This window comes from Falco naumanni, chromosome 10 (genome assembly GCF_017639655.2).
Source record: "Falco naumanni isolate bFalNau1 chromosome 10, bFalNau1.pat, whole genome shotgun sequence".
In the NCBI taxonomy this organism is placed as follows: domain Eukaryota; kingdom Metazoa; phylum Chordata; class Aves; order Falconiformes; family Falconidae; genus Falco; species Falco naumanni.
This window is the reverse complement of record NC_054063.1, coordinates 32,582,855-32,595,712: the sequence shown is the minus strand read 5'-3', so window position 1 is coordinate 32,595,712 and position 12,858 is coordinate 32,582,855. Positions and strand designations below refer to the sequence as shown.

The following is a 12,858-nucleotide window of genomic DNA, read 5'->3' as shown; positions in this document are numbered from 1 at the left end:
TGGGTGGAGAAGGAGCCCAGCACTGTGGTCCCAGCAGCACTGCCCTCCCCAGGGAGCTAGTGACAGGTCTTCCCTCTCCTCTTCTAGAGGCATTTTTGGCAGTGGACGGACAGGTTCCTGGTGAGGTCCCACTCCCTGCTCAGCAGTGGCTGGTAGGGTTAGGGTCTTTCTGTGCTATGCACTGTGCATGGACAAACCAAGATGGCCAGTTCTGGCCTCACAGATGTTGGAAGAAGGGGAGCCAAGGGGATCTGCAACAGTTGACAGCATGCAATGCCTAATACTCAAGCTTTTCCAGGCCTCAGAGGATCCCTGAATAGAAAGAAACCACCCACCACTGGAACAGAGCCACTTTTGTGGCTGGAAGGGGCAGATGTTCAACCCCATACAACAATGCAACACAACAGTTGAGACTGTAAGTGAAGAACGCTGCATCCACTTAAAACTGAAGAGGGAAATCAGGGACACCATCTAATTCTAGAACTACCATTTGGTCCTGATGCTTACAGTTCACATACCTACTCTGCAGGAGTAGCACAGGGTTTTCTTCCACTGCCTTAAATAGACAGTACCCTGGCCTAAAGCGCTGAACCACAAGACCTTCAGAAGCATATGGTCAGACTGGCAAGTGCTCAGCTCCTTCGGCTAGAACACCATTTTCAAAAGAAGTCCAGCTCCTTTTTAGTACCTACATTAGTGACAGACTTCCCGAAGTCCCCACTTCCCAGCAGGTCCTGCTGACACAGCGAAGGGCGGACCACTGAGAGGGCTCAGCATCCTAATGGCCAAACCCTTTGCTAAGACATGCCTGATGAGAAGCTGAGCTTCAGAAGCCCTCGCCACAGCTAACAGGTGCTCCACCACTCAGTGGCCAAGAAGAACGGGCATGGAGAACGACATCGTCCCTGCTGCTGAACCCTCACCTGCTGACAGCCGAGAGCTCACAGGAGACAACCTTCTCCCTTGCTCTGAAACATTCACCATTTCTTTTGGGATTGATAGTAAGAGAAAAATGGGTTTGGGATTTTATTTGCTATTTCCATGGGCAAGATCCAGGCATCCAAATCGTGCACCTGCCAGCCAAACATACTACTTGTCACTCGCTCTCTGGTTTGAAAACTGTTATTTGTTCAAAACCATTTGTCAAGCCACTCTGGACAGTACGCAGGGACACAGAACAAAGTTCAAAGTTCAGAGGTTATTTGTGATATGAACCGTGCTTGTCCAGACTCTTCCTCCAGCTGTTTAGTGACACTTAGAATGGATTGTCCTTACTGGAGAGTCAATTATTTTTTTTAGTTGAAAACTCACCATCCTCTGTAGGTCAGCTGTGAGCTGTAAGCATCCCAGTTATTTACTGCTGGAAGCTAAAGGAATTTCCTTACTCTCAGAAGACAGATATTTAAAATTAGTTTCAAGTACAGTTGCGATAAACAAATAATGTTCTCCTCCTTTCTCTCTCCTGGTTTTTTGGTTGTTTTTTAAATCACGCCTGCTGTCTAACCAGCCTTTCCCTTAGCTGCCCTCTGCAACTCCTCAGTTAAAAATTCATTCACAAGGAAGCAGTGGACATCTAAGAAAACCCAGCAAAGCCTGACCCCTGCTTTCAGAGCTCTCCCTTTGACACTCAATTCCCCAGGGACCTTATTTTTTGAACACCATTTTAAAAAATCCAACCCACCCAGTATGTGGCTTTTTTTGCCCCTTCCTGTGAAGGGCAGAAGGTCGGGAGTTGGGTTGTTACCTTCTGCAGGGGACAGGGGCTCCGGACTTCAGCTCCCTGCCGACAGGCAGCCGGCGGGGTCTCGCTGGCTGGAAGATGAGCTCCCCAACCCACTCCACCTACCCTGCTCGGCAGCTGGGGATGGAAACAGCTTTCAGCAGACTGATGAGGAAAACAAGAGGTGTTTTTAAATGGCACGATGGCCCAAGTAAAGGGTTTTGGGGTTTTGGACTGAGGTCTCCTGCAAGCCTTTATTCAAAATATTGATGTACTCAGCAATTTGTGGCTCACAAGGCCTTGATAGGAGGAGATTCTTTTTAAAAAAAAATCAGGCATGCTGGGAGAATTGCTTCCTTGCCATGTGTTAGCGAGCCTACCCATGAACCGCCAGCAATTACTAAGCCTGCACTCTGTATTCAAAGCTCTACACAATAGAGTTTATTATTTTTAAGCCTTTCAGACATCAATGGAGCGAACTTAAGAGAGCTATTTGGAAGATTAAGATACAAACACCACCATATTATTCAATTTAGCTCCGACACTGAACACTTATTTCTGTAAAGAGTCACAGCTAATATTACATTTCCAACTGCCAACAAAGACAAATACTTACAGCTTTAAGTCACATTGCTGCATGCTCTTGTAAACCAAATTCCGGAAATAAGAACAAGGAAATTACTATCATTATGCAAATACTGCCCAATTACTGCCATGCCGTACCAAACCGATCTTCAGGTCTTGGCCACAGGCTTCAAAAATACACCCACAGACACCACAACCCCAGGAACTCCCCGCTTTCCGTGCGTGCAGCCAGGTGTGAAGTTACTAGTGTATCTCCAATAGCTGTATTGGATGAGTTTTCTAAGTATTTTATGTTCCTACTAGTGCAGAGAGGCTTGCTACCACCTCACTGCCCCAGTCCCTGCTTAGGACGGTCCCGTGGGGGACAGCAGCAGCTCTGGGTTTTGTCAGCGATGTGCCAACCCCAAGGGTTCCGGCCACATGTGCTTGGCTCTTGCTCCCATATTCTCTGTCCAAGTGGGAGAAACCTTGGTCCCATCCCCACAAGCAGGTGCTGGCTCACCTTGAAAGAACAAGACTCTTGCTTTTCCGAAGAGCTCTGCACAGCTCCCTTTGCAGAATGAGGGCATCTGGGCCAACCTCTCACTCCCAGCAAAGCGTTTCCATCAATTCTTCACCAGACAGGCGAGGCTGCCTATCAGTACTGAGCTCCTGTTTCCTACAACCTGCTGTTGCACGGGTACAGAGCAGCTTTCTGGCACTTGTGTAATTTACAGAGACTGTTGAGTAATATTCCTTTCAAAAACCCACACGAATTACTAAAAAAAAAAAAAAAAAAAAGAAAGAAAGAAAAAAAATCCAAACCATAAATGTAGACTGGTCCCAGGACTTTTTGGCCCTTCCTGTGACAACAGCAAATAAGAGTTTATTAGTAGCTGCTTTATTTGCCCAAATCAGATGTGCAGACAGGTGACATAAAGGGAAAACAGGGAAAGAATTTGTGCCTGTTTTCTATCATTATGCTGCTTAAAGGAGAGCCGACTGCTCCATTTTGCCCTCTTGAAGCCATCCCAACCTTCGCAAACAATTGTGTGAGTTAGACAAGACTGGGTGCAGGACTAGCAGGATGGGAACGACATCCTTCCATAGGAATGCAGGAATAAACCAAGGAATGAAATAAGACTCAGTAAAAATAAAAAAAAAAAAAATCAGTTTGCCTATTTGAAGGCTCTCATTCCATCATAAGAACTGATTTAACTTGAAGCCTTTGGAGAAAAGCTGCCTTTCTGGAATCTAAAATTGCCCAGCATTTCAACCACACATGGAAAAGTTCTCATGGCAAAGCGTACCATGGATAACATAAATATTCCTGATTTACACCACCAAAAGTATCACGGCCTATGTTATAATCTGAGAGAAACAAAGATCAAGACTTCCTCCTTTTTTTTCAGAAATAAATGAACCAGTGTAAAACATTCACCAGCATCATTAGGATGAATGGCAGACCATACATTATTAACTCTGTTTAACATAACTAAGAAAACAGCAGGATGAACTAAACTGCAGGAGGAGTCAGCACAGGGGACGATAATGTAAAAATAACATTTATGCTGTGTCAGCAGGTAGTCTGCAAATACAGGAATGGGGACGACCAGCTGGCTTGGGGGCTTACTAACGGCATGATGGAGCCTTTCATTTCTAGGGCAGCAGTCCAAACCATATTCACATTAGCAGAACGTGGTCCTCCAGGCACCGGCTTTCTTCCTTGGGCTGGGAGAGAGCAGACTTGGAAGCAGCTTAATGATATTGCACCAAAATGACAGCGTGTCACACTGGAGAAAGCTCAGGACAGCAGGAACTCCCTCCATACACAAGCCCATAATCACCTGCCGGCAAAAGATTAAGCGAATAGATGCCTGCAGCATCGGGGGAGCACGGGGAGGAAGAGTTCACTCAGTGGGACTCGTCCTCAGTTAAGCTAGGAGCACATGAGGCAGCTTCACAGTGAAACCCACGATGTTCTTCATGTTCTTAAAATCAATCACACACGTCCTTGCGTCAGGCTGCTCGCCCAAGCGGCCAGGATCAGGCAGAGCTGCCGAGCGAGAGGGTTCATGAAGTGAGCTCTCCACGGATTAATGCTGTAAAACTGTACGTACCTTCCAGTGACAGCTGGGAAAGTGGTTTGCAGCACTATCCAAAGCACCGCAGAGCCATACTCCCACTGTTTTTAAGGTTCCTCTAGACCATCTGCTTTCACACCTAAAGGACTCAGCAACTGCTAGGGGCAGCCCCCAAAATTCAAGGCCAGCTGCTCCTATCCACACCCTTCATCCTCGCTCCCCTTCTAAAACGGGGCACAAGTCTCGTCACTACCTGGCAAGTGCTAACGAGTGGTGAAAAGCTGCTAGTAAAGAAAGTACCTTTGCCTTTCAAATCACTCGAGCTGCCGTGTTGGGCAAGGTCCCGTGGGACTGCAGCTGCCCACCAGCCAAGGGCTGCTCCCAGGAGGATACGCAGGTCCCACTTGCCTGTCCCCCAGAACACGCAGGTGTTCTGAAATGGTTCACTGCAGATCACTTACCTTAGGAAACTGCTACCAGCCTCCCCCCTTGCTGCCTGGCATTTTCTCCTCATCCCTCCTCTCCTCTGCCAGTGGTTATTTCCATGGCATTTTTGATTGTCCCCACGAGACACTTGCTGAGCCTCTCTCCAGAGCTCCAATATCCTCCAAGAGACAACTCTGAAGGCTCCCAGAAGTCACACATCTGCGTGATCTTCCACACACATACACGCCAGCCTGGAGCTTACCCTCCCCAGTACAGAAAGCAGCTTGAACGATTAAAAGACCCACAACTTCGGGAAAAGTCCACAGCCTTAAATGTGTGCTGTCCCACCATGAGGACCACACAAACCATGCAATGGGAAAAGAAGAAGGTTAGACAGGAGTGCTTAAAGATACCACATCCTTTACATCAACAGGTTGATTTCTTCCCTTTTACCAGTGTGGGTCCTGCTCTTTAAGACACAGTTTTACTCCAGGAGGGTTCCCAGCTAGAGGCAGAGTCTGAGGGAACAGCTGGCAGACCTACCTGCAGTCTGAGCTTTACAACCCCCTGGTCTAGAAGCAGCTCCAGCCTCTTATCCTCTCCTGGAGAGCACACACTGCCAGCTGCCCAGCCTCACAGCATCCCACCTGGCATGTCATTAACTCCAGATACCTCGAAGAGGAAAGCTTTTGGGCTTTTGGGGTTTGGGAAGGGCAGAACAGAGTTGAAAGAAAAGCTTCTGTCCAAAAGGGATGGATGGATGGATTCTCTGGGCCACGGTGCGATAAAAATTTCATACGACAGATATTCCCACCAAAGATGAAAGAGCTGGCCCCAATTTACAATCTGCTGCTAAGTTGCTTCGGGGTGCTTCTCAACAGCCTGCACAAGCCGTTAAGCCCAACTATATGACACAGGCGAATACAGGTATCCATATTTTTGTTATTTCTGGAGAGTCAGATATTCCCCGGGAGCATTTTTACCCACCCACAAACACGAGGCCCAATTTTCCGCCACGTCTCAAAGATGCTCATTTCCATCCACTCAATCCCAGCATCCCACACTGGCTGGAGCTCAGTCACTGATACGGGGTGGGGGTCTCAGGCCAGCAGCTCTCCCAGATCCACCCCAGACCGTCAGGCTCTACAGAGGGAAGAGGGGCTGCATGCCATTGGATGAAGGAGGTTCAGCATCACTCCTCCTGCAGCTCCGCTGCACCCAAAATGCAGGCAACTGGAGGCAGCTCCTGCGCTGCCTGGATGTGGCCATCATGTGGAGGCTTCCCATGGGCTTATCCCTTGGGAATGGCAAGGAATCTTCACGGCACAATGTGGGAGCCAGCAAGGCCCCTGCTCCCCCCCCGTTGTCTGCCTTCCCAACCAGGAGGTTTTAGCATGTTTCAGGGGCGCTGGAAAGCCTCTCTTGACCCTTAGGAAGGGGTAAAAGGGGTGGTCAGCACTGCTACCCCCACTGGAAAGGGGGAACAGGAGCAAGGAGGGATGAAACAATCTGCCCGAGGTACGTCTGCACGCTGAAGTGGGGAGCAGCACCACATGCCAGCATCTTTCCTCACAAAGCCATCACCTCTCCCGAGCACCCACCCAGGTTTAAAGCAGAAAGGCAGCACAGGAGCAAACACAGAATACTACAATAAAGGAAAACTTTATGCTGAGGCCAAAGAAACACCAGAAACCTGCTCTACCCCAACTGACCATCAATTTGAAGCTAAAGAACTGAAAGCAGCGCTAAGGAAGGCTTCTCAGCTCAAGGAGCGGCTAATGACCTCGCTGGTGTACACCTGCAGTCGGGCAGGGAGCCCCAGGATCTCACCTATAAAACCATTTCAACGATCATCCTGTTCCATTTTCCCCAGGAGAACAGAAGAAAGGCCTGTAAGATGGTCATGCTTTCTACTCCATCCAGGTTCTTCACACACCAGTTATGGAAAAGGGTACGGACCGCCCTCCCACTGCCACAGCTCCTGGCTGGAAGGGAAATGCTGTCACCGGTGTGTTACAGAAAGGGAAATGAGGCACGCAGCAATTGCAAATAACTCGCCCAAGGTCACAGGAAGCTTATAGAAAGCAAGTAATTGAACCCAGGACTTCTAAGTCCCCAGTCTAGTTATTTAACAGAGATCATCCTTTTAATGGGTCACCTTTAGTCAGAAACCCTCCCAGTTTGCAGACAAAAGCACTGCCAGGAGATTATGCTGAAATACACTGGCACAGAGAATTATTACGAGTTTCCCTTCCAGCCCAACAAGCTCAAAGGGTTGTTTTGGAAGTAAAATAAATTAAAACTTGCAGCACATTCAGTGTGCTGGAACAGACAACTCCCTAAGCACTGCAGACAGCTGAACCACCAAAGCGCTTATAAGGCTGCAGATCAAGCTGGGAGATAAGAAGGTGTTTTACCTCCGCATTAATCGCTTTGTTTTGAAGGGTGGCCTCCAGTGAGAGCTTACCAGTTCCCCAGTTTCACCTTGGATTTGCATCTTCATTCATAAATACTTATGGATGAAACGGAATATTGCAGCCTTAGCACTGAGCCAAACATCAAAAAGCCTTTTTCCCTTCACCCGAGGCCTCTCCTTGAACCTGGCATGCAATCAGTTTGTGTTGCTGCAAAAACAACCAAATGGACTTTATCCGCGCTTTCATGGGCCACGGACACAGCTCTATTCCATCCTAAAGGAATCTGCGTACAGCGTCTCTCAGCATACCCCAGTCCATCTACAGAAACTAGAAATGGCCTTCGCTGGAGCCTTCTATACCCTCAGCGCAGCCCTACCAGGCAGGGCTGGTTGAAGGCATCTCAGCAGCATCCAGGCTGGCTGCTCCTGCAAGTCTGCGGGGTGGGGACAGCCACTGTTGGAGCCCCAGCAGTGCCACCTCCCCACATACCCCGGTGCCTTCCTGGGGGACAGCTCACCTTGCTCACAGAGCCACGAGGAACAGCAGAGCCCAGGCTGCAGCATCACTCTGTGCCCCAAACCCCTCTGACCTCCAGCATGGGAGAAGCCCATGCACATGGAAACAGGAACTGCAAACCAAATCCTTCCAGCAGACAGATGCAATTTTTAATACAACAGACAATCAAACCACGTCCGTGGGTATCTACAGTGCTCAGATAATTTTCAGCTGATGACAAATAGTGAAAGTGTTGGGCAATAGGTTTGGAAAGGGCCACGCAGGATGGAATTTGCCTTTCAAGCAATACAATGCAGCCTGCACAGGGGGGAGTCAAAACAGTTAGTGCAGGTCTAGCCAAGAAGTTTATGCAGCATTTAAGCATCCAGTGGCCACATCTTTCTGGGTACAAGCAATTTAATTTGTCACACTGATATTGTATACATGTCCCCAGCGGACAGGTCAATAAGAGATAAGAGTAGGGAGAGAGGGATGAGGGGGGTTGCCTCAGGACAACTGTGTCTGAGCTGCAAGTGGGGAAAACTTTAGTTACACATCCTGACTGGGGAGATGTGAAGATGAAAACAGAGGTAGATCCCTTTGGTCAGTTCTCAAAACAGCTTCACAGCTCCATGCTCAGGGCTACGGCCACCTGCCTGGGGAATGATGAGCCCTCTTCAGTGCTAACCCCCAACCATCACCTTCCTGGGGAGCACCAAACTCCATCAGCTCGACAGGAAGAGAGAAGAAAAAGAACAGAAAGAGAGAACTTCACCTCCACTAAGACTCTGCTACAGAAAAAAAACCCGGCACTACCAAGTTACATGGATAAAGGACGATTCTGCTTTGCAAAGCCTTCAGGTGAGGAATTTACTTTGTGCTCTGCTGCAGATTTGCAGATGAACATTTGCTCTCAGTAAAAATTTGTCTCTCGGGGTGGGGAAATTGAATCTATCTTCCCCCCATCTCTTTACTGGCAGAGCAGAGGCAGCTGTTGGTGGAATAGCTGATGACAGCCACAGGAGCACGATAACCATGCCCTAGCCCATTTCACTTTCAAGTTACCCACCAGAAGACCTTGCTGTCACTCTGCAACACCTGACCCTAAACCCCAGTGAGGAGCACGTTCAATGCTGGAGCTGGAACTGGGGATTTCATGCAGAGCACCCAGTTTTATGAAAGCACCCTATGCGTTTCACACCATGGGTTCCGTCTTCATTAATGCCATGCCATCTGACCAGGATGAACCCCTCAGCCCCCTGCAAGAACCAGTTCAGCAGAAGCACCTCCAGTCAGTTATTAGCAACAAGATCAAACTAGCAACCATGGGCCTCCAGATCCTTGGACCCTAAACACACAGCTGAAGAGGCATGATATCAAAAATTTGCTTAGCTTTGAAATCCTACTCCTGCTTATTTATGTTTCAGGAGTACCCAGAGACCTCAGCCAAGCCCACATCTGCTCTACAAAGCTTGGGCTGGAAGTGCATTTGCACATGTACTGGCCACCTCCACGCAGAGCTCCCACCCTGTGGCCAGTCACAAGCAGCTCATCGTTTAGTTTACAGTAGAAATAAATAACAACCAGGTGTTGAGGAGAGGAGGTGCAGCAGCGGGGCGGGCAGGCTATAGTGCTGGGAGCCAAGCCACCAACCGGACATCACAGACACTGGTGTCCGTGGGGTTTTTCTAGTGCTCCCATAGTTGAGCCAAGCTCTGCCTCCCAGCAGCCAAAACGCCCTGGTGAAAATGCTGTGCACAGAGCAGAACTGTACTCTGCAAACCCCTGCAAGGATGCAGACAAGGTTGTTAACCTAAACAGACAGGTTTGAGATTGATTCATAGGAAGGATGAAATCAAGAGGTAAAAATAATGTTTCCAACACACCAGTGACCTACTGAGACCTGAAGCCAACAGACTATTTACAGGCCAAGAGCACTCCTCGCTGCTCTTACCTTCATCTGCAAGGTCTGAATCGACGGCTGCTTTGGAGGAGCCTGTTTGAAGGCAACAGGCAGCCCAGGGAACAGCCAAGCCTGAGAACTGGGATTTGCAGGAGAAGTTAAATAATTGAAGGGACAACTCAGCACAGCTCACTAGATTATGCTTCACAGTCCAACTGCCAAAAGTTGGAAACTCAAAACATTTCCTCCTTGAACACATTAAATTCCCATTTTCCTATTTCAAAGTCTTCTACTTGCTTCAGCATCCAGATATGCACTTCCCAAATGCACTGCTAGGAATAGGGTGTTGTAAACAAAGTTTTACAAAAAAGGAACGTTAGCACACAACATATTTTTCCCATTACTCCAATAGGTCCTGCAAGCTCTGCAAGCTTGGTAAAGAAAGAGTCTATTTAAAAATCTAGGGTGGGGAAGAATTAGCTCACCAAAACCATAAACAGATTTGCTTTGCACTTTCAGTCCAAGAGAAAAACAAGACAGGCTATGTGCATATTGATGCACACAATAGCACAATCATTTTAAAAACAAATTAATTGGGAGGGAGAGGACACCAGAGAAGGGTGGGGGGAACGGAGGAGTGGAGAGAAAGGGGCCAAGTCCTAGAGCAGAGATCCTGAGTTTGGTTCTTAAAGCTCCCTAAGAAGGTATCGGGACCCCGCCGTGTGCCAGCGCAGGACTGCGAGCACACAGGCAGGATGACACATGGTGCTACAATGCCACAGTCTGTCTCTGGGTGCAAGCCCTTCAGTAATAAACGACATTATTTTCTGCAGATGTAACACAAAGGAATCCTCCCCACTTACCCAGTGACCTTCCACACAAAGCATCCAAACGCGTTATTACTATCTTTCAGTGGCAAATACCAAGGGATATAAAATTTAATTCCCTTCCCCCTACTCTCCCTCCCAAGAGACCCTGACCCTGTTTACCAAGGCAGAGTGAAGCTACAAAAGCTTTAACCTCTTCCTCCTGCTTAATTCTCCATCTATAATGGTAAGACAACCCCAAGAGCAACAATTTTCACTGCATTTGCAAGATTACTGCCATAAGGAATTTGAGGACCCACCTAGTATGCAATTAACTGAGGCAACTTCAAGGAGGACAGCTCTCAGGAGGCTGAGGGTACACGTGGATCCCAGCACATCACGTGCTACAGCAGGGTCCATTAGTTTATTCCTACCAGTTTAACAGGCTGGATTTAGCCTGCAGAGCTGGAAGTGTGTCAGGAAAGCTGCAGTAAACAGCATCAGTCCAGTTGTGGTAGTCCTGATGCTGATTATTTAATAAAGTCTAGAAACAAGCAGTCTCCAGGCATGGCACAAGCTGGGTAGAAATCACTCTAGGGTTTGAAAAATCCCCATTTCCACAGGGACACTGTCATTTGTCACACAGCTGTGAACTGGGTGAATGAACTCCCCACCAGCCTGCACACTAATGCTCAACCAAAGAACCTCATTTCTTACAAATGAGATGGCTTTGCTCTGGTATGAGACCCAATTTCTCCTTCAAAATTCTGGAACAGTGTAATGGAAAACCAGAGTGTTATTTCCAAGCACACTTCTTCTATCGGCTGAAGCCAAGGAGAAAACTCATCGCTCTCCTGACCCCTCATCCACACCATGAGACAGATAAATATTTATTAAGTTATATGGTTTCCTAGAGGTGGGGGAAAAAAACCCAACACATCAGTGGTCTAGCACAGAGGAGCACCAGCCAGGAAAAAAAGAGTACAAATGCACAGGACATCTGAACTCTGTCCTGTCCAAGGTGTGACATTCGGAGGCAAAAAATCTGCTCCCTTCTTAGGGACAGCTGGGAGCATAACCCAAGACCTGTACTGACCACAGAGCAAAGCAGGGCTCAAAGGTTAATGGAGCAAACCATCGCAGGATCGCTTATTTCAGCCAGCGGGCTAGAACAGCCTTCATAGGAGAATCCTGCAATACACTGAAATAGGGCACATTTCCCTGCCCAGGCTACCCAAGACAGAAGGGTGCACGGTCCAGATCACACATGGAGCCCGACGTGGCAGTGGCGACTTACCTGCACAGGGGACCACGTCCTCAGCCTGTCCTTCTCCAGTTCTTCCTCCGCGCTTGCGTGCATCTTTAAAGTGCCTGCAGTCGCTTCAGCTGTGCCGGGATTCAGGGCTGGAAGAGAAGACGTTACACCAAAAATTACTGCTGTACCTCCAAAGGAGAAGGCAATCCTTGGTTAGTAAAGACTAAAAGTATACATAAAATACTGATCACTTGAAGGTGTCTCCCAGCTGTCTGCCCCACCGTGCTCCCACAGCACATCCTCACTGAAGCATCCCAAAACACACGTCAGATTATTTTTTTTCCACTCAATTAGCAAAAATATCATGTATCGGAAGGTAACCAAGTTCACAGAGTTAATCGCCAAGCACTCAGCTGCGCTGCTCTCAAAAATCTACCAGCAGAAGTAAAAAACTCCCAGCCTGCGGCATGCTGGAAACCAGGGACGCTGCTCCCCGGCTCTCGGCCACTGCTCATGGGCTCGGTTCGTTAACGGGACTGGAGATCTCAGCTGGCCAAGAACATATTTAGAGAAGCAATCACAGCACCCTGACCGACACTGCCACAGCCTGCAGCTATATATAACCTGCCGCTTTGCTTGTAGCTGTGGGCTTCCTCTCTCCCCTTTATTTTCCTCTGCTGCCGTGCAGTCCCCATTCCCTCATCCCCGGAGAAGCAGCAGAGCCAGCCTGATGTATTTCATAATTTCTAAACTTAACCATCTAAAGGGATAACCAGCCAAGTGGATTTCTGGGATTAAGTTCAGACAGGGGGAGAAAACAGCATACTGAAAAACAGAGAGTCACCCTGGAAAAAGGTGAGCCAGAGCTCGTAAGGATGAAAAACAGGAAAATTATGTTGTGATTCCTGAGTAAAGGGAAATTTACGCTTGTTTTCTGCTCCTGCCCAAGCATGGCCAGTGATAGGGTCTCCTCCCCCAGCAACACATCCCAAGCGCCTCTGTGCATCAGCCAGCGTGCGTGCTCCTGTCCCCTGAAGTCCCCTGCTAAAGCCCTGCCGATCTGCTGCTCAGGTTGGATCCTGCTGACCATACACTTTGCACGCAACCGGCGAGTTCCTTTAATTAAAATAAATATGTAAATTAATGGCATGGAGTGATTTCACCAGACAACTAGCACAGATGCATTAC

At 48.3% G+C, this 12,858-nt stretch overlaps 1 protein-coding gene across 3 annotated transcripts in view; it reads right to left on the bottom strand.

Moving 5' to 3' along the window:
* Positions 1-12,858, bottom strand: part of ZHX3 (zinc fingers and homeoboxes 3) — a 50,401-nt gene that overhangs the window by 19,864 nt on the left and 17,679 nt on the right. For all 3 annotated transcript variants that reach the window (XM_040608755.1, XM_040608754.1, XM_040608757.1), the window contains exon 2: positions 11,713-11,819. The gene's annotated coding sequence lies outside the window, so the exon portion shown is untranslated. The remainder of the gene's footprint in view (positions 1-11,712; positions 11,820-12,858) is intronic.